Source organism: Ursus arctos, unplaced genomic scaffold (assembly GCF_023065955.2).
Source record: "Ursus arctos isolate Adak ecotype North America unplaced genomic scaffold, UrsArc2.0 scaffold_22, whole genome shotgun sequence".
Classification (NCBI taxonomy): Eukaryota; Metazoa; Chordata; class Mammalia; order Carnivora; family Ursidae; genus Ursus; species Ursus arctos.
Genome location: NW_026622897.1, coordinates 41,847,769 through 41,870,734, shown reverse-complemented (window position 1 = coordinate 41,870,734; position 22,966 = coordinate 41,847,769). Strand labels below are relative to the sequence as shown.

At 37.4% G+C, this 22,966-nt stretch overlaps 1 pseudogene; it reads right to left on the bottom strand.

The window, feature by feature from the left end:
* Positions 1-20,226: 20,226 nt before the first annotated feature.
* LOC113269473 (eukaryotic translation initiation factor 1-like) lies at positions 20,227-21,292 on the bottom strand (annotated as a pseudogene).
* Between the last annotated feature and the right edge of the window lie 1,674 nt (positions 21,293-22,966).

Sequence of the window (22,966 nt, the reverse complement as noted above, 5' to 3'; positions counted from 1 at the left end):
AAAAGAAAGGATAATTTGGAGGGTAGGTATACACCTGGGCCATATACTCTGCAAGAAGTCTTCTCTGCTACTGAGTAGCCCCCACTGAGGAAGGATGGGAGTCATTGAGACCCTATTGTTGGTGCTCTGCCCATATCTCCTTTACTGGCTGGTACACACCACCCCAGCTGCTTCCAGTATTGCCTTCTTCTCAGGAGAACTGCCCCCTACTAGGCAGCAATGCTCCCCACCCTAGTCCCATCTCCTTTGGATCATTATATTGTGGCCAATACTGAGTGCCTGGGGCCGGGTAGCAAAGACTGCCTCCACTGTCCCAAGTGGAAACCAAGACTGTCAGACTGTTCATACTTCAGAACTCCCCACTGGGAACAGACTGAAGTGAGTCCAAACCTGAGACATCATTGTTGATTCACTTTTTCCACTGTCCCATCCTGTTCTTACTCATACCAGAATCCAGGAAAGTAAAAGTACAAAAGCAACCATTTTAAATGACACTATTACTTAAACTTACATTCTTATGGCAAATTGTCCTTTACTATTGTGCAGCTACTATTTTTTAAAATGATTTGTTATGCTCCAGGCACTGGGATAAGCACCTAACATGGCATCTCATTTAATCTTCTTAAGAAATCATGGGGCACCTGGATGACTCAGTTGGTTAAGTAAATGACTCTTGGTTTTGGTTCAGTTCATGATCTCATGGGTCCTGGGGTTGAGCCCAGCCTCAGACTCCATGCTCAGCAGGGAGTCTGCTTGAAGAGTCTCTCTTCCTTTGCCCCTCCCTCACTTGAGCACGCACTCTCAATCTCTAATAAATAAATCTTTTTTAAAAAATCAAATGACCACTCACAGTCACCTACCTTGAGAGCCTCAATGTGAATCATGAACATTTACCCCAAATTAGTACCCTGCTCACTCTATTACAAAATTTCTGTAAGCAGGACTGAATTGACAAAAGTATCAATTCTCTTTGGAAATGCAATAGTTTTATAGTTTTGGACATACCACAGCAGCAATGTTAGAGTGCTATTATTATAGAGTTTATATTAGGTATATGTTTCTGCTGTTTTCAGTGATTTTTAAAGGCAAATATATGTGAAGGATTTACTGGAAAAAAACCCATTGGGATACATTAGTTATCTCTAATAACTTCACAATAGTTTGTATTCTGTTATTCCTTCTTGAGTGGGAAATAGCTCATAACCTACAACCTTCCCATCTACGCAACTCAGCCAACCAATTGCATTCCTACACACCTATTTTTTGATGTATATCAGTGAGGGAGGTGTGCAGGATACTTCTGTAACTCAATTCACAAAAACATGTGCCTATTGCCAAATCAAAGGCAAATAGACTGAGCTAATATCATGAAAAAAATGACTACCACATAATATGGGTTAAAAGTCAGAAATTCTGGGGCACCTGGGTGTCTCAGTCGGTTAAGCAGTTAAACATTGGACTCTTGGTTTTGGCTCAGGTCATTATCTCAGGGTCCTGGGAGCCAGCCCTGTATCAGGCTCAGCACAGAGTCTGTTTGTCCCTCTCCCTCCCACTCTGATCCTACCCCCATTCACTCTCTCTCTCTCTCTCAAATAAATAAAATCTTCAAAAAGGTCAAATTCTATCCATCATAATTTTAACAAAATAAATTATGTGCTTTTCCTGAAATGATATAAAGTTTTTCATCTTAATAATACCTGTGGAACAGAAGTCGGAAAAAAAAAAGGCCTTTCTAAAATTAATAACTTTAGACATGGTATTATTTAACCTTTTAAAGTAAATGCTTATTTGGTACTGATTTTATTGCTCACATGCTGACAATAAATATTTTTTATGAGTGCTTCATTGAAAAGAAAAGATTTCTATGAGGCTGTTTATTGTGCTTCCTCACAAAAGCTTTTACAGTTCCATGAAGAAATCTGTATAGGCTCAGAATGTCAAACATATGAACATCATCCTCCATGAGTCATTGTCACAATGGGTCAGAAACATTGCCATTCAGGGGTATAGAAAACAGCTGTAACCCAAAGTTAAAATAGGCTTTGTGCTTATGACACAACTTGTATGCTCACATCTATTCCTAAGTTAAAATAGGCTTTGTGCTTATGACACAACTTGTATGCTCACATCTATTCCTAATTCAAGCTTTTTTTTAATGCCTTATGTCAAATAGAAAAAAATCATAAAAAATAAATCATGGCAGGGTCTACACACATATTTTCACCAGGGCCCCAACACTTTTCTTTACTATGGGCTTTGGCTCCTCTGGCTTTTTTGGCCATTCATGTTTCTTTATTCTTGTCTTTCTTTTTGTGTTTCTGAGATAAGATAGCATCCTATTTGTATTTGCTAATAACATTCCACATTAAAAAAAATGCCCACATAAATTGCAGAAGGAAAATAACTTAAGCAAAGATGTAACACAATGGCTCCTGTTCGCTGCCCAAGCCAGTTTAGACCTTTATAAAATTAATAGCTTTAGTTTAGATTAGCTGTGATACTAATTTAGCCTTTTAAAGTAAATACTTATTTGGCACTGATTGTTATTCACATTCTTGAAAGTGACAGCCTCAAAATCATGTGGGATTTTTCTCAGTCTGGTGTTTGTGTATAGAATGACGATCATAGTCTCTATGTTTGTACTTTTTGCTCAGACCAAATAAAAATTATGGTTTTTCATTTGTAATGCAACCATTCAATCCTGTATTATGTAATTGAATTTTTATACCATTCATAGCATTATGTTGTGTTTTACTTTATTATGCAAAATGTTAAAATGGTTTGATAACCATATTTTATGTACAAACTATTCCATTTGTTCCAAACTTTAATCTGGATCCAAACACTGGGTTTAATATGTAATATGTAAAAATTAAACTAAACAATATTGAGAAAACCATTTTTGTGTTTGGTTGATTTCACCTGAGGGTCCAAATATGATTCAAGCTTGTTGTTTGTTTGTCAAAACATGTCATTGTGTATTCTGACTGCCTTCAGGACAAGCTGTGAAATGTCTAGATTCCAAAGAGGCAGACTGTGATCCATTCTCAACAACCCCTCCCCACCTTCTGCTATCAGCTCCAGTAAAGCAGGGATCAGAACTTAGCTAGCTCAGCTTAGGTACGATGTCAGCCTTCACGTGAGAAAAGACTGCATTTACTAAATAAATCCCCAAATATGTGCTATGTGCCTGGATTTCGGACTTGATCCAGAAGTTTGTGGTGTACACACACATACACAAACACATACGCATTTTAAGTCCTTTTTAGTGTCTTCCAATAAACAGCATGAGTTAGTCTATAAAAAAATCTCAGGCATTTTTAAGTACAATTTCATAGAAATAGACATAGAAAAAAATGGACAAGTCATAAGTATGTAGCCCAATTCATCTTCTTCCTCTCTCTCCCCCACCAACCTTACTGAATGAGTTCCTCTTGGCTACCAGTGTGGACTTCCTAAAGTAGTTTCATCCTCACAGCTGATATCCTCAGTGAGGTCCATTTTACCACCCAGGTCTCTGTAGTAGCCATGAAATCACACTCTCCTCCTCCTACATAATCTTATGCTCCCAGATTCTCCACTAATTTTATATTTATACTCTTTTTGAGTTCCTGACCAGTGTTTATTATAACAGCTCCATACTGTGGTGTCTACTCTGTTTCACACTCTGCATGCATTACTTATCCTGATACATGATGCAAATAAGTGTTATTCCCATTTTGCATAGAGGGAAACTGAGCCTGAGAGAATTTAAATAAATTCCCCACAATCCCACAGCTGGCATGAGGTGGGGGTAGGCTAAGGACTCATTTTGCCTGACTAAAACCTGGACTTTGCTTTTTAAAAATTGTAATTGTTCTTGTGTCCCCAACGCCTCACACATGCTCGAAGAAGTATTTAATTTGAATTAAACGATCTCAGTCTCTTACTTGTGGACCCCTGGTTATGCCACTCAGAAAACAGCAGAGGATTGTGCATAAGCTTCATAACATTCCAGAAAGTAGACAATAAAAAGCCATAAAACTGCAAAATGATGAGGAAGCGTTCCATGGTTTCTGGAAGAATTTATCCCAAGGCAATGTTGAACATGTCGAAGAATGTTTTCATCAAGGATAATCTCAGTGTTAGAAAAGCAATTCCCATTGCTGACAGTGAGGCTATACTAAAAATTGTATTTCCCACTCCCCAGTTTTAGCTCCTCTTTAATTCATGTACTACCACATACAGGGAAGCAAATCACAGCAGTTAAAGCCAGCTGTGTGCCACTTACATCTGCAAAAACAGTGGTTCGCCAGGTGAGCTCCTTGCTCAATACACCTCTTTAATCCATCCCATGGAGAGAAAAATGAGATTTTGGCTCAAGGATGAAATTGTTACCCCGCCTCGTTATGCCATTCTCATTAAATCGGTTATTTCCACGTTATTGCAATGGAAAATAGCCAAGTTGAGTATCCTATCCTAGCTGGTTTCTCTAATTTTTAGAGCAATTATTGAATCTGTCTTTTTTTTCTTTTTTTTTTTTTTTGCCTCGGTAGGAAACTTACATTGCCTAGGAATTTAAATTCTGGCAAAGGAGTTGGAAGGGTGGGGAGGCAGGTCATATGAAAGAAAGGCAGAACTCTAGCTATTTTTGTTTTGCTTTTTTACCATGGAAAGATAATGGGTTTTATATTAAGAATATCATAAATATAAATTACATTGTTTACTAATTCCTACATCAATCACTAAAACAATAAATTACTTGAGCTGAGCATAAAATTTCTTATTTACTTGCAATAGGACTGTATACATTCACAAATATTTTCTTGTTTATGTGGCTATGTAACCACCTTGCCAGGGCACAGCACATTCTAGCCTAAGGGACAGATTTCAGAAGGAGCACCTGCTTTGCTTCCCTCTGCTTTGCTTCACTTCTCTCTCTAGGAAGGGAGGGGGGATGGAAGGGTGATAAGATAAATTAGATAAAGGGAGGAAGAGAGAGAGAGTGGGAGGAAGAGAGAGGAGTTCTGCAGTGAGTGAAATTTTTTAAGTTGGGACTACAAAAACCAAAAAGACTTGTTTAAAAAGGTAGGACCCATACTCTAGAATGAGAACTCTGGGAGCTTTATTTTTAGGGCTCTGTGCAGCAGACTGAGGGGATGTATAACCGGTTCTGCTGTCGCCTCTAGTTCTTCACTAAGGAGCCGGTGAGAATCTCTGTGTTGTTGTAGAATAGTCTCAATGCTTATCTCATGTGGATTTTCTCCTGAGAGTTTTACATTATTTTTATTCTGGGGCAAAACCATCCAGTTCTTATTTTGAAAAACTTTCGTTACCAGGGCTAATCATTGCTTATTCCATTAAGCAAAGTGCATTAATTACTGTGTGACCTTGAGCAAGTTGCTGTCTTTTTCTAAGCCTTAGTTCACCCATCCATAAAACAATAGTAACAGTGTCTATGTCTTAGCATTGTAAAAAATGAATACAATAATATCTTTAAGGTGCTCGAAATGCTCAAAATATTAGTAATTATTATTTTTAAATATTATTTTAGTTTTTCTGCATTATTTTTCTCTATCAAAGCACTTATCTTACTTCATAATGGCTCATTTATCTCCCCTTCTAGAGAGTGGGAACAGTAATACACAGTAATAATTTCATATATACCTAGTGACTGAATTAATTAATATCTGATTATTGGATCTTTATTAAAGGATTTCTTTGGACTATTTTATTTCCCATCTATATTTTCTATACCTGTTGGCTATGGTTAGAAATACCACCATCCTTCTTATTTTTAAACTCAGTGTTGGAAATAAAACATAAGACAATGCCATGTGCTCAACAAACCACTTAATCTTCCTCTTTGGCACACAAGATGACTATAATGTATAGGCCTCTTACAACTCAATGAGACCATGCAAATGGAATATGGATGGAAGCCATGTACCTCACTTCAAGTACTGGCCATGAAATGTCACACACAGCTTCCCTGCTCTGTCTATCCACATTTTAAAACCTTGAAAAGAAAGAGTTCAAGATGGTGGAGCCACAGATGGAAAGACCTTAGATCCCCAAGTCACAGCTAATAGAGAACCACTCAAGGGACTGTGATATGAAAAGATATTTTATTGTGTTAAGTGGCTAAACTGTGAAGTGTATTTTTACCACATTTAGCCTAGACTACATTAATACATTGTTTTAAGCTGAGAGATTTTATATTCCATTTTGGTGTGAAGAGTCATTTTCTGTTTGATGTGAAACAGCAAGTATATATCTTATATGACCAGCAACACTATTCTTTCTAGGTTCTATTTTCGATAAACTATCCCCCCAGATAGTAGTTCAAAAGGAACTCAGAATTTCCTGCTTAATCACCTTATGCCTACTCATATTTTTCACTCAGTCATTTCTTCATCAACTAATAGTTGATGAGTAGGGTTTACAAAAGGCATTGAGAATAGGGTGGTGAACAAGAAAGCTCCTTTCCCTCACAGAGCTTATTTTTGTGTAGGGCACTATTTCAGACAATTGAAAATAATGAATTACTAATAAAATATCAACTAGCATTGAGTGCTCTGGTGAAAAATAAAGCAGGGATATTTTCTTTTTTTAATGGTATCCTCAATGCATAAGAACACTGGTGCCTAGACTACACTGAGGGGAAGGAAATGCTGCAGGCTATGTAGGGAAAACACTGTCCCTTCTGCCCTGTGATCGCAGCTCAGGCCATTTATTGAGCCATATTTTATGGAAGGAGTGTTGGCTTAAAAGACAGATTCCAGACTAGGCACTAAAGTATTGGATGTTTGTCCACTTGTTAATACAACAGTTCTGGGTCTTTCATTGTCTTTTCCTTGTCTTTCTACTTTTATTTTTTATCTGGTTCACATTACTTTTATTTTCGTCCTTATCTTCTGGGCATAAACTCATATTGAATTTAGAGACTACATCATGTCACATGGTATTGTGTTTATTATCCTTTTCTTTATACATATTTGTTATTCTCATTGTTTCATTATAACCAAAGTATTTCTAGCCATGCTATGAGTAAGAACAGGACTCTAATGACAACAATATCTCTGTGGTTGTAGGTATTTAAGAATTATTGGTGGGTTGTCTCTTATGAGATCCGTAAGTCAGCTCTTTTTGCCATCAAGTTTTTTTGCTCTGGTTTCCCCCATTTTCTGCTCTGGCTTTGTGGTCACATTCCTGTCACTTCAATATTAAAAGCCAGAACTGTAGTTTTGCTCCTGCTAAAAGTATATCAGCCAAATCGTGTGAGTGGTGCTCATGCTGCTGCTCCTGCCTCAACATCCATAGCAAGAACACTGTGGATCAACATACACAGGGCTGGCTGGGGTCTGGCAAGGCAGCATTACTGTCAATGGTAACTGGCACCAATCTTCCATTCCTGCCATACATTTATTTGCACTGCCCTTGAACCAAATCAACACTTTCCAACCACCCTCTTTAACACAAATTATTACCTGAAGTTTCCTAAGACAGTCAGACAGATTTGAGTCATAAAGATATCCTTAGTCTTCTATAATAATTTTATGTTTCAGAGATAGGGGTCATCATTCTGGTATTCCTGACTTTCCCTGGCCCAGTTCGGGGCACATAGGAGGCCCATAATGAATGAAAGAAATACTTCCTATACTTGTTCACAGGGGATATTAACTCAAATGTGACTTTGTCAAATGTGAGTCTAGCATGCTGCCTATGGATTTGTGTATAGGAGTAACTGTTGGTTCTAAAACTTGGGTGCATTTCAGAATCCCCTGTATGGCTTTATAAAAATGCAAGCATCTGGGCTCCATTGGAGATCTTATACTTGAGAACCTTTGTGATAAATAGGAGTAACCTGTAGTTTTCAGATCTCCTCTGGTGATTTTAGGTCTACCAATCCACAGATTACATTTGGGAACCACTCCACCAGGGTAATGTAATATTCAATTGCATTCTACCAACACTGATGAAGCACATACTTCCTGTTAAACATTAGGTTACATGATATGGATACAAACTGAGTAAGTTAGTTCCTGTCCTCAAAATACAATGGGGGGTGAGGTCTGAAATGTAAAGGAGCAATTAGAATAGGATGTGATCATGAAACAAGATGTCTCTACAGCTACACTCATTTTGGTCTCTCTGTCGTGGTCACTTTTTCCTGTTGGCCATAGAATCTCAGCATCATGGACCATTCTCAGGGAAACTAAGTAAACCTATTTTCTTAAGGAGTGTCTGGTTTATTTTTCAGAAAATGGCTTTACAAGGCATGGTTTTTGTAAGCTTTCCCTTTCTCCCCAAGATGACAATAAATCTGGCTGAGATTAAAGGTGGAATTTACTCTATTTTCCCTGTATTTATTGTTCTGTAAGACAGCTTCGAGTTCCAATACAGCTATTTGGAGAGGATTCATTTAATTTTCACTGATTTTTCTTTTTTACATTTGTTTTTCTTTGTGTGACTATAGTGGACAAAGCTTCATGAAATCACCCTAGCAAAAGACTAGAAACACTCTTAGTGGATTTACTCTGGTTACTGGGTGGGGAGGTGGGGAGGTCACCACTAACCAGATATGCCACCTAAATCAATTTTTACTTTTAGCATCCACTCTAAATCACACCATGCACCTCAGAATAAATCCCCCTCCACCACCACCACAGCAATCTGACTGTTTCCATGGAAATTCTCTGCTAAAAACCAGGGAGCTGGTTTACTGAATCCTTGACAGGGGAGACAGCAGAGGGAGGTGGATAAGAACACAGACTCGCGAATTAAATGACTTCAGCTCAAACCTGTTTGACACTGGCTGGCTAGGTCACTTTTGGCAAGTTCACCTCTCTGAGCCACAGTTTCTTCATCTGCAAATTAGGGATAAGAGTCTGTATACAACGGTGTTGCTGAGAGGATAAGGTAATGTACAGAAAGCATAATAAATGGTTGCCATTTGTGGTAGGCAGAGAAGTGGCCCCTAAGGTATCCACACTCAAATCCCTGGAACCTGTAAATATGCTACCTTACTTGGCAAATCAAGGGACAGGCCTGCATGCGGTCAAGATCAGACAAGAGAAACAGTGGTCAATGGTGCACTGGAGCTGCCTAGAAAGATTTACACCACGGAAATCATCAAATGCCACACCAGAGAATTCCCCCCCACACCCCCAGAGAACCCGATGTTAAGCATTTGCCAACATATGATCAGTTGGTTTGCAACTAGTCAAACTAGTTTGATTCTAACTGGTAGTTTGATTCTAACCAAGACTATCAACGTCAGAGGAACTAGCTATTACACTAACTCCTTCTTAATGAAAAACATTTTTATTTTGATTATCTATCCCAATCCTTACAGCCGCTCTGGAAAAATGACACCATCATTCACTTTATATAAACAAGGCGAGGTTCAGAAAAATGAGCTGATTGTCCACAATTATACCATGTGAAGGAGCCAGGGCCCTCACAAAACATCCTGATGTCAAAGCTATTGCTTTTTTTTCTTTTTATACTGCTGCCCAGCACATTGTATGGCCTATCACTGTGCTGAATGAATATGTGTTGAATAAATAAAAGATTACACGTGCCACCCAGTTTGGGAGCAGAACAAATAGAAAATAATTTTCCTTAGCCAGTTTAACTTTCTTGAAAAAAAGGACTAAGACTAAAATTGGACTGAGATCCTCAGCCCCAAACTAACTCTATGAAAAGGGAAAAGAGAACTGTCTCCCCATGGTGACTTTGTGCTAGGCAGTGTGCTAAGTGTGACAAACTCACATTCATCATCTCTTCTAAGGCAATCAAAAACCCTGCTGACTTGTGATTATCATACCCTTTTTACATAAAAATGAGACTCTGAGAGGCTACATGACTTGCCAAGTTTTTGCAATCCATGAGTGGGTTATTAGAGATTCAAACCTGGGTGTGTTTGATTCCAAAGTCTGCCTGATCCCCCTGTGCTATAAAAAGGCTGAGAGCCTTTACTTAATCACTCACTGTTGCTCTGGGTACTCTTGCTTTCTTCCTTCAGTGGGCAAAACAGAAATCTGTTATTTAATTAGCCAGAAACTGACTAGTACTTGCATGTGCTCTGCAAAGTGCTATACCTTTAGTGTCATGTCCAGAAAATATTTGAAAAGTAATAGAATGTAATGCATAACAGCAAGATTGTTAAGTCTGAAAACCATGGGTTAAAAATCCCGTCTCTCCCTAGTGGCATGAATTTGGGCAAATTGTATAACCTCTCTAATTCCTACTTCCTCTTCTGTAAAATCAGGAAGATAATAACTACTTGACAAGACTGTTAGGATTAGAGGATATTATTTATGCTGCAGCGCACTACTTGAAGACAATAGGATCTCAAAAACATGGTGGCTAGTTTTGTCATAGCCAGACCTTGTTCCGGGAAACACATCTGGCTAAAGTGAGACAGCAAACTCATGAATGGATCCGAGGACTGTCTGGGGTGTTTTGAACGTAGATTGTTAGCATATAGCAATTTTGTAGAATGAGAAAATAAAGGAAAATAGTAATGCAAGCAAAAAATACAATAACAATATGAGCAAAACCAATTTGACTATTCTGAATAACTTTAGTCTAAGAATCTTTTAATTACTGCTTTTCTGTACAATGTTCTTGTGCCATCAAAGGCACTGGTGATGCAGCATTTCCGAAAAGTGCTCTAATATTTTCTTTGTGATTTTATCCCAAGCCCCAGACTCTCATTCTACATGTTATAACGGTAGCGATTTCTTGGTTTTACCTTGTATCAGGGAAGGTTTGCCGAAAACAACTAAGACTCATCCTTTCATTAAATGTTCCTTAAGTGAGTTGTGGTAAAAACATCAAGAGACTGCAATTATCAAATCATGCTTTAAGAACAACACCCAAATTTGTGCACACACAGGCAATGACATATAGTTACAACTTCTCTTTTGCTAACAGCAATTGTAGCACACTGTGTATGTCCTTTTCAGAAAGGCTCATAACGTTGAAAAAAGAAAAAGTGTCTCATAATTGATGAAATACTGTAAGTTGTGAACAGCCAGGGAAAGGATAAAGTACTGTGGTAATGAAAAGAACACCAGCTTTGGAGTTAGACAAACTTGTGTCTGAATACCGGTCTTACCACCATCTTTGTGACCATGGACATACTGCAGTCTCTCTGACCCTTGGTTCTCTCTTTGTTGAATGAGGATTAGAATGCGCACCTTGAAGGGACATTAGGTGGAATGAATTGATTGTGTATGTAAAAGCATCATTGATACACTAACTTTCCTTCTTCATCAGCTGCCTTCTGGTAAACCTTCAAGAGCAAGGTGTTTAGAGAAGAGCCTTCCCCACCTGCTCCTTCCTCATGGCTGGCATCATGTAAGGAATCAGGCATAGCATTGCTATAAGGGAAGGAGGAAGAAAGAGGCTTGGATTGTTTCAAGGATTATTTTTCCTAAATGTAATATATTAGAACTAACTTCTCAAATACTTAATCCAATGCATTAGTTGCCTGAAGGTGGAATTAAGTACTGCACCACCCAACTGATAGTACAAAAGGATAATGAAGGCATGGGCTACTTCCACGGAGATACCACTGGCAATTAGTGCTGTTTGTAAGTACAGGATTGCAGTGCTCAAAGTAGATAACATTACTTTAAGGAAAAGATTTCTCCCTAATTAGCTCTCATGTAGCTCTAAAGGGAAAACCATACAGAACACAGCACTCACTAATAGATTTGTTTTCCTCTTACCAACAATAGTTTTCAAAGTTTGAAAATATGTGTGTAAAAAGAATATGACCTTATATTTTTCTCCAAATGAAAGAACTCTTGGTTATTAGGTCAGGAAATCACTGAAGTGCCCTCTGTCCCGTTAAGTACAGAAGGAAGAAAGAACATACAGACAGAGGAGCCCCTGAGCTCACTCCCTCCTCCATCTGCTCTCTTAATGACTCCTGCAGGTAGCTTTTACTTTGCTGGAGCCAAACAGAATGACTTGCCACGAACTCCCATGACCTCCCAAAGCACATGTGCTCTTTCCTTTGCCCAGGAATAATCTGTTTTTTCTTGCCTCATTTATTTCTTCTCATCTTTCAAGAATCAGTTCAAGATCAACTCATTTGAAAAGCTATTCCTAACTTGTTCTACCTAGACTTTTTCCCAACTGTGTGTACATTGATAATAATATTAATAATGATAGGATTTTGGGGGGCGCCTGGGTGGCGCAGTTGTTAAGCATCTGCCTTCGGCTCAGGGCGTGATCCCAGCGTTCTGGGATCGAGCCCCACATCAGGCTCCTCTGCTAGGAGCCTGCTTCTTTCTCTCCCACTCCCCTGCTTGTGTTCCCTCTCTCGCTGGCTGTCTCTGTCAAATAAATAAATAAAATCTTTTAAAAAAATGATAGGATTTTTGAGCACCTACAATATGTGAAGTTATTTGCATGTATTATATAATATAATCTTCACAATATTTCTGAAACAAAAGTATGATCTCTAATTTTGTAGAAGAAGCATACAGAAAAGCCAAGTAAGACTTCCAAGCTGACAGAGTAGCTAAACAGCAGTGTCTATATTCGAACCCAGGTTTTTCTGACTCCAAAGCTCATAATCTTTCTCCTAGATCATACTAACCTCATACATGACAATATTCCATACTCCGTGTGTGTGTATGTATATATATATATATATATATATATATATATATATACACACACATATATATATACACACATATATGTATATTTATTTTTCTATTATTTTTGCTGTCAGAGTATGTTGTAGTTAAGGGCAGATATCATGCCTTTCATCTAAAGTCTCACTATCAGAACTTCATAATATTAAAGGCATAATGAGTATTTATTGGCTATAACTATATAAAATATATATAAATTATAAGTGACAGAATATTATATTTTTTATTCATTCAACAAATATTTGTTAAAGACCTTGTATGTACAGGACATTACTCTAGGTATTAGATACAGAAAAGTGAAGAAGAAAACGTACTTGATTTCTAGGAGCTCACAGTCTAGTGGAATTATAGAAAGAATCATTTTCATATATTCTTACATAACTTTGCATAGTATAAACACCTATAAAATCATAGAATCTTAAGACTAGAAAAGGTTTCAGAGATCATGTAATTCAGGCTATTTATAGTACGTATAAGGAAGTCAGGTTGGAGAGATTAAGTATATTGCCTAAGATTAAATAGATTTTATTTTAAAGTGACACTTCCACTTTGCCGTGGGTTCCATCTCATTCCTGCATACAACTGCATCCAGAATTGCAGGAGAAATGTGGGAGCTCATACTTGACCTGCCTTTTGTACTGGAAGACATGGCAGACCAGGGTACAAGTTCATCTTTTGAAATTAAATTGAAGTGATAGTAAAGATAATGGAGGCATCAATAGATGAAAGATATCAACAAATTAATGAATGAAGGAAGGCAGAAGCGAGAGCGTTGAATGCTGAAAGGGGACAGAGCAAAGTACAGTTGTGGAGACAAGCTGAAGGGCTGTAGCCCAGGAGGAGGCCATGGTGTCCACCTGAACTGAAACACTGAGTATTGTTGGGTGCAGAGAGGGCAGATACAATACAGGACAGGAGTGAGGAATGAAACTCACACCAAGGGATTGCTTAAATACCTGTACACAGAAAAGTCTCCCAAATCCTTACATGTAATAAGCCCACAGATGGAAATTTTAATTCTCAAAAAAATTGAAAACTTAACTATAAAGTATCTTGCTGTCTACATGCAATTATTAATATTTGTTTTATTTCTTCTGATAATTACTTCCATATATAAGAACACTATACTATTTCATTTTCTCTAGGCTGATAGAAAATTATATTTCATTAAACCATATAAATTCACCCATATTCAATCATACTGACCCACAAAAATGACAATTTCATGGTTCAACTTAAATAACTTAAAAAATACACAAATACCTATTTACTCTTTCATCTTCTACAGACAATATACCCTAAATTCCCTCTTGGAAAGACTAGGATAACATTGCCTTTACCTTTCTCTCAAGTTTTGTCACCCAAAGTTTTACTTTTCCTGTCAAAGCTGAGAGTTCTTCTATTTACTTCTATAATGATATTAAATATTTTAACCTTTGTTTTTAGGTCAGTTTCTAAAAGTTGAATTTCTGTCTGAATATATTTTAGCAGGTAGAACCACCAGGATCTCCTGATTGAATGTGAAGTGTAAAGACAGTGAGGAGTCCAGGATGTCTCCAAGAGTTTTGGCTGAAGCCACTGGAAGTGATAGAGCTGCTATCAATTGAGATGGGGAGGGCTGTGGGTAGAGCAGATTTGGGAGTGAAACTATGGTGCTTATGTTTAATTATGTTAAGTTTAAGATGATTATTAAACCTTTAAGTGGAGGCATCTACTAGGATTATGTGTAGCTGAGTCTTTTGGGGGACTGACTGTATAACAGGAAATTCTCCAAATAACTACCATGTAGAATAAATACAATGTTTGTGAACAGATACAAAATAAGAATGTGCTAATTTGAACTTTAAAAGCAGTTGAATGATCATGTATAACAATGTAAGTATAGTTCATTGCAGAGACAAGCCAATAATTTTTTAAAAACCCTAATTTTATTTTTATATTCTAGCAACAAAAAGTTGAAAAAAAATAGATTTAATAAGTATGTATTTTTTTAATATAGAATTTAAAAAATCAACTACCCAGAAAGGAAATACACGTAAAACCGGTGGTGAAAACTGAAAAACCTGATTAAGAGGTGAATAGTAGCAGAATATATCACCCCAAAATAAGCCTCTTTGGCGTAAAGGTTATTTTGAGCTGATTATTTTGAGAAACAGCAGACACAGGAAAAGCTCTGAAAACAGAGTAGAAGTCACTTCTGTATTTATAAACGAAATTTCCATATGTAAGGAAGTCTCTCTCTCTATCAGGAAGAAAAGGATAAGTAAATCACAAGACAATCTTATCAATGGAAAAGGTACCAACTTAAACCTGTATAACAAAGCTTACCATTGTTTAGTGTGCTTTTAGTGGTAACCTCCCCACAAATGACTTCCCCCCCCACACACTTTTCTTCTTTTGTCTTTAGCTAAAGATTGTATTTAAGCCACTCCCGAGAGTTAACTCATTTTTCCCTGGATACCTTCCACACATACATGAGCTGCACATCAATAAACTTCTGTTTGTTTTTCTCTTGTTAGTCTGTCTTTTATTACAGGGGTTATCAGTCAAGAACTAAGAAGGGTAGAGGGAAAATTATTTTTCCTGTTGCACATCCCTTTACTGCTTAAGTATCCATGAAACCTACTAGCCATTAGTCTGTTATCATCCAGAGAAACTTTCTAAAATTCACGTCTGATCATTTACCTGTTTAATGAAACTACACAAATTATTTAAGCCATAGAATAATGTCTAAACTCTTTAGAATGGTATCCAAAGCTTTCAAAATTTTCATCATCTATTTTTTCCAACTTTATCTCTCCCTAACAGACCCCCAACGGGCTGGGATCCAGCCATGAACCAAATCTCTTGCCACTTTCTGAATCATACAAGTCCTTTTCTCCTCTGCGCTCTTGCACAATTTTTTTTTTTTGTACTGACCATGTTCCTTTCCTACTTGGAAACCTCCAACTTATTTTTCAGGAAGAAGTTTAATTCACTCATGAATTTATTCACTTATTGAATAGTCAATGTGTGCCAGGTACTGTATTAGTATATGCATTCTAGGACTGATCCAGTGCAAAATGAAAACATGGGGCCTCTTTTTATTAGTAATAACGTCAAGACAACAACAGCAGTACATTAAACCAAGAAAGAAGCCATTTTAAGTCAGCTGCACAGACCATGTGGTTATGAAGCCAGCCCCGCCTTGTCTCTCTCTCATCTAGACTGTATTAGTTTGCTATATATCTAACAGAAAGGAGTAAAAACCCTAAATTTTTACTTCCCTAAAAAAAATCATTACATAGGAATGCTAGGAGTATTAGTAAAGGAAGTTCTTGGCTTAGGGTAGCCTTAGAACATCTACATTTCACTTTGTTCCATTTTCTTCTTACTTTTCATCATTGCCAAGGCACCAGACATCTAACAGACATCTCCAAGAATGCAGAATAAAGGAGGAGATTCAGAGTCTGTGCTTTGGTATTAAGGACAATATATAGATTTATAATCCCTTACCTTGATTCCAGTTATTTTTATGCCATATTTATTATAGACATAGAGGAAGAATGAATACCACTCAACATGGTTGCTCAACACTTGCTAATTAATGAGCAAGATTATGTGATTGGATTGGTCTAGCAATGGTGAGTAAACTGAACTGGGTTTTGTGTTTGCTTTATTTATTGGCTAAAAGTAAGTGAGATTTAAGCACAATATGAGGACAGAAGGTTTCTGGAGATCAGAAAGGCCTTATTTCTTATCATTTGCTGAGTATTTCTATAGTATATTTAAACTATAAATTGGAAACATTGTTTTCTGGTTACAAAGGTCCTCTTAGCCCTGTGAATGTGCTACCCAGGAGTTAAAATGAATAATATCAAAATTCTGAGTCTGGGGGCACCTGGGTGGCTCAGTTGGTTAAGCATCTGCCTTTGGCTCAGGTCATGATCCCAGGTCCTGGGACCAAGTGCCATGTGGGACTCTCTGCTCTGTGGGGAGCCTGCTTCTCCCTCTCCCTCTGCCTGCCACTCTGCCTGCTTGCGTACTCTCTCTCTGTCAAATAAATAAATAAAATATTTCAAAAAAGATTTTGAGTCTATATGTTATATGTATATTAATGGTTTGAAACACATGTTATAAAATAATATAGCTAAGCATTAAGGATGTAGAAGTAAACAGAAAGAATACAGTTTTTTGCTCTGCTAAAACTTAGAATCTAGGTGATCAAACATCTTTTCATCTATAAAACCTTTATAATACAATGATATTTTTTTCTTCTCTCACAGCCTTTTGTACACATCTGAATAATACCTTCTGTCATGGATAGTATAATTGTCTACCTACCTGGCTACCATCCTTGAGCTCCTTAAAGACAAGAGTTATAATTTACACATCTAAATTTACACATCTCTTATCCCTGATACCTACACAGTATATTATCAATGTCTATTTAATAAGAAATACTTAAGTGAAGCAAAACCAATAGCAACAGGCATCCAGGAAATGCTTGAACTGCCATGGACAGACTGACAGTCCTGACAACCATTGACCTGAGAATAAAAAGACCTAAGTTTAGGTTCTAGCTCACCACCTGCAGAGGGAGCAGGATCTTGGCTGAACCTCTGTAACATCTTGGAGCCTGACTTTTTTACTTCCTCACTATTAACCTTCCTCCTCCATCTAATTAACTACTGGGTCTTAAAAGATTACTTAATAAATACAGATTCCCTCCATTTTCACTATCATTATGTTAATTATAAGGCTCTTAGTATTTCTCCTGGACTATTAACTGGTTTTCCTTACCTATCTCCCTTAAATTCATCTTTCACCATGATGGTATAATCAATTTAAACTGCAAATCCAACATGTTATTGTCCTGCTCAAAAGCCTTTTAGAGTATAGTGATTACTAGCAGGATTTACTCAGAACATGGTCAATCAGGCTCTTTTTGAACTAACACTTCTTGACCTCAGATCCTACTATGTCACTTCTTGGTGAAATCTTTGGCAATCCTAAATATTCTTGGTATTGTTTCTTGACTTCATGCATTGTGCTGGGATATCTTATATCCCCATTTATTTGTTTAGCTCAGTTCTATCCATCCTTTAAGACTTAGCTTGAATGACATTTTCTACAAGAAGGTCCTGATCATTGTCTTCACTAAGTCAGCCCAATATTTCTCTCTTTTGCTCAGTATTATATAACTCTAATAGACCTTACTGTTATTATTGAAATTACCTGTTTGCATGTTCAATCATCTTGGCAGACTATGAGATTATGGAAGTTAAAGACCATGGTACAAGATTTATGAACTTACTTCATGAGATAATGAGCATAAAACATTTAGTATTCTGCTCCACAGATGCTCCATATATAACCTGTTGTTTCTGTGATGTTGATGGTGGTATCAGTGGCAAGGATGTAGCTAGCTCTTAGGTGCCAGTGCATTTTCATCTTTCCTCAGTGCTTCACTCTGTTTCTCTCTTACTGAAGACCAATTCTCTCATAAGTCAGGAAATATCACAGTGGCAGTTACCAAATCTTATTATTCTTAGAGTTTTAGTTACTAAAGGTGAGTTGGTCCTTTTACCAGTTCTTATTAAAAACTATGCTACGAAGGGGTTTGCTTGGCCTAGCTAAAGTCAGGAGCCCTCTGCTGGACCACTCAATTGTGGTTGGGAGGCACAGTGTTGATAACAAGATAACCTCACTACTAAAAAAAGGCCAGTCAAGGGTAGGGGGTAGGGTGTGAGGGAAGAAGAAAGAATTCTGCAAAGAAAGGTCATGCTATTCCCAGAGTAAAGGAGTTTTGTTAGATAGCCAAAACCAGCATGTACTTACTATATCGGCCATTTTAATGATGATGATGATAATTATCTTAATAATGTATTATCTTTTATGTGATAGAATCCCTAAAAATAGATCCAAAATATTACTGATGAAGGATGAAACTACTGCATCAAATGCGCTGCCTCTTAAAAGGATAACTTTGAGATAGATGTACCATAATCATGTGAATATATAAATTCTGTTGTGTTGGTTAAAGAAATACCCTTGGTACCTTATTGCTTGCCTGGCAGTAATCATATTCATTTCATATTCAAATTTGTGGAAGTAATGTTAAAATAACATCAAGTATGTCTACTATTGTGTATGAAACATGCTGGATGACTTACATACAAAACACATTTTTTCATATGTGAATATATATAATATATATACACACATATATGTATATATACATATGTATGTGTACATACATATATGTATAGATTTCATTTGTAATATGTATATGTATGTGCATATGTATATATTACTCACCATAGCAGTTGAGAAGGTAATATAGATAAAACGTTTAACATTATGAAAGAGCTAGAACCATAAACATATTGAATTTAATTTCTTTGCAAAGAAGAAAGGATTATGTAGCTCTGATTATAAATGAGCCTCCTGGAGCAGCCACCAGTTATCAATGTATTAAGTCATTTCAATATCTGCAAAAGAAATGTGCTGTTTAGCCAGCACCCTCTGGCCCCATTTTGTGGGGTTGATAGAGTTCAAAAGAAATGGCTGCTTGGAGAACAGAATGAGTTTGTTTGAAGAGAACAATAAAAGTACCCCCAGGTATGAATTGGGGGTGAATTGCTCTAGTGGGGACCTAGAAAGAAAGCAGCTTGATTGACTCAAGAGAGTGGTAGCTAAGTTGAAGTCATGAAACATCCCTGTCCATATTAGATGAGAGTGAAGCAGAGCACAGACGATGGGGCAAGGGTAGGGGATAAACACTTTAAAATAGCTCTATTCCTGGAATCAAATGCAGTAGACAATTGGGAGATGAAAAATAATTACAGGGAATGCAGGCTTGCAGTCCCTGTATGGGGAGCTGAGAGAGAATAATTTGGCTCACTGAAAGCCAGACTTCTTAAGCACTTGCTTTGAGGAGCAAGAAAAGAGGATTGGGCAGGGACCCCTGAAATTTGTTTCATTCAAGTTTATGAAGGGGAACCTAGTTAAGTTTTTCATTTAGTTCTCTCAACCTCTCAGCAAGCAAAGTATTATTACCTCCATTTCACAGATGAGCAACTAAGGCACACAGCTAGATAAAGGAGAATCTCCTTAACTCCAAAGCTCATACTTCTACCATACCACCCTGCTTCAGGAGAGGATAGTGTTCACTGCCCTGCTTTGGCATACATCTATAATTCCAACCCAGGTGGTGAACACAATGAGAAAGCCTACTTTGTGTTGGCCACTTGGACTATGCAGAAATGAAACATGGAGCATGCTGACAACCTAGTTGAAAAGACTGACTTATACTTATTATTATAAATGTATAGCAGATTATGATGAATGCTATAAATTAAGGTACAAATGAAGTCTTCAAAAGGAACATTTCTCGTACACACTATTCCCTCATACCTATTTGTGCCTTTGTACTTATTTTCTTCTCCCATTCCTTCTAAATGATTTAAGCCTGCTTATTATTTTGAAAGTCAGTTAATAATTCAGATACATTTAAAATTTTTTTCAATTTTATTTATTTATTTATTTATTTATTTATTTATTATAGCTCTTTCTGGTTTGTCGCATGAAGGAGTTACACTAGTCCAAGTTAAAAGCAGACCCTAAATGGTTGCATTATACAAGCTGTGAGGTTTTTAAACTTGTGACAAGGGACAGGAAGGAAATGCTAGTCATTGCAAGGAAATCCTCACTTAAGCTTCAGTGAGCCAAAAGCACTTAAAACCCATAAACCTTCAACTGGTCATCCTTAGCCAGTCCAGTCTCTATGAGGAACTGGCATATGTTCTTGCACTTGTCATCCTATTGCTAAATTACTTCTCCATATTCTGGATGCTCAGTTACAGTACCATTGCAGGCAAATTTCTTCTTAAACACTTTCACTAGTTTCTTTTTATCATAACCAAGTGATCCCTTGGACAGTAGTAAGGGTTTCCCTGCCATTTCTCTGTTGAATTCTTATATGGATATAATCCTCAGTGCCAGCAGGAAGCATCTTATCACCCTTACTTGCATCAGCAAAGGGGTCAAAAGAGTGGAGATTCTGGATAGCAGACACAAGATAGGATTCCTTTTCCTTGGTGGAAATGGCCTGCAGAAGGCAGTGGCTGAAGAAGGCGGGGGAGAGGGGGATGGACTGTGGTGAAGCAAAGGGGCTCAAGGGGGAGGCTACTGAGTCCTTGGCTGCAGCTCAGTGACTGGAGCTATTTTACTTTATTTTTAAAAATATTTTATTTATTTATTTATTTATTTGAGAGAGAGAGAGAAAGAGAATGCACTCACATAAGGGCAGAGGGAGAGGGAGAAGCAGACTCCCTGCTGAGCAGGGAGCCTGAGGCAGGACTCAGTGCCAGGACCCCGAGATCATGACCTGAGCCGAAGGCAGATGCCCAACCAACTGAGCCACCCAGGCAACCCCCAAAATATTATTTATTTAGATAAATGTCATGTAATCAAGCCTGTACCAAATACTCAGGAAGATATAGTAAAGTATAAGATTGAATCCTGCTCATTAAGAATTGGCAAAAGGGAAAAAGAGATTAAAGTAAGAAAGATCTGAATTAAAATCCTGGTTCAGCGACTCACCAGCTGTGTGACCACTGCTGAGTCAAAGCTCTCTGACCTTCCATTTCCACCCAGACATTTAGAAGGAGACCATGCAGAGGGTCCATTAAATCCTCCTCCAGACACTTTTTGTAAGAGTTTTCTACTCTAGACCACAAGATGTCTGTACCAAAAGTGATACATTATGAGGAGGTAATATCTGATTTGAAATAAGGAGAGAGTGTTTGCTGGAATCTGGGTCAACTCATCTATAAGAAAGAAAACCATTTCAAATTGGGTGCAGACACATTACGTCAAACCTATTGCTCTCTGCTGAGAGTTATGACAGAAGAGTTGGAGTCTCTGTCTCCATTAATCTCAAACCACAGTTGCTGAAAAATTTCCAAAGCAAAGGTCTCCTGTGGGTGTTGAGCTGGGAAACAGAAAAAGTACAGGGAATTAGTTGTTCTTTCAACCAATACTTCCAGGATGTGGAAAACAGAGAAGGCATCTCTAAGTTAGACAGACATGGGTTCATATCTCAGATGTGCATGTTGCACAAGTGACTTATCTTATTGACCTTCAATTTCCTTCTTTGTAATCCAGGGTGGTATTGCCTGTGTGAAGTTTCTTTGTGAATATTAAAGAGACTAATATGTACAAAGTATGCGGTGAATAAGTATATATTAGGCACTCATATTGGGCACTCAACAGAGCTAACATATTTCTCTGCTATGCATCCAGGTTGGGTTTATCTTACTCTGTATCAGGCACTAGAATGATTCATTAATAGTTTACATGCTTGTGGAAAGACTCCATATATATCTTTTATTTGAAACCAATCTTACTGATCTTCCTTTTGCTATCTAAGTACAGACATCTGAGTTACTCTATAGCTTAGAAGGGTATATTTTTTCAACAGTTGGGAAATTCAATAAGTTTAAAGTAAATAGAATGAACATCTGCTAATATGCATTTAAAATAATTTTTCAAACTTGCCCAAAGACTAACATAAACCATAAATAAAAATTGGCATCATTCTTGGTAATTGTCCCATATGTCAAAAATCATGGAACAGTCAATATGACTTCAGATCTGAACCCAAAGCTCTACCTGCTGATACTTTTATTAATATTCCATTTGGGAAGACTGTAAATATTTTACTATTATAAGTTTTTGCAAACACTAGTATTTTTTATGCCTCCAGCAATCTCCAGCTTCTAAATATTTCATTTTCTTGGGTAGCATGCAATATGTGAAATGAAGTTCTGTGGCCAGATTTCCCAGAACTTAAAAACCTGAAGGTCTGGAAGTTAATATTGAATAGCGTCAAGATAGGTGTTTTTATTTCTTCTGCAGGTTTGTTGCTGTTCTCTTTTAGTGAAACTGAAAAGCAGTAGAAATGTTGATAAATGGAAGGGTTTCCTTTCAAATTTCTAAAGCAAACATATGTATTTGCCTAAATTGTGCATGGATTTGCAAAGCACCAGTCCATATGAAATTGTTTTTAAAAGCTGAAAAAGAAGAAATAGCTCTAGAATTCCCTCAAGGCAGAACCACCTGCCAGGGTAAATGCCATGAATGGACTCTTCCACTGTTAATGTACAAGGGGAAAGTGTATCTCAGAGTACTTTTCAGCATCAGTAGAAAATAGCCTTTCTTGGTTTCCAGGACAAAGGAGGAAAGTAGAGTAGCCAAACACTAGAATTGAGTTAGAGACTGAACACAGGGGAATGGGAAGATGGGACTTGACAAAGACG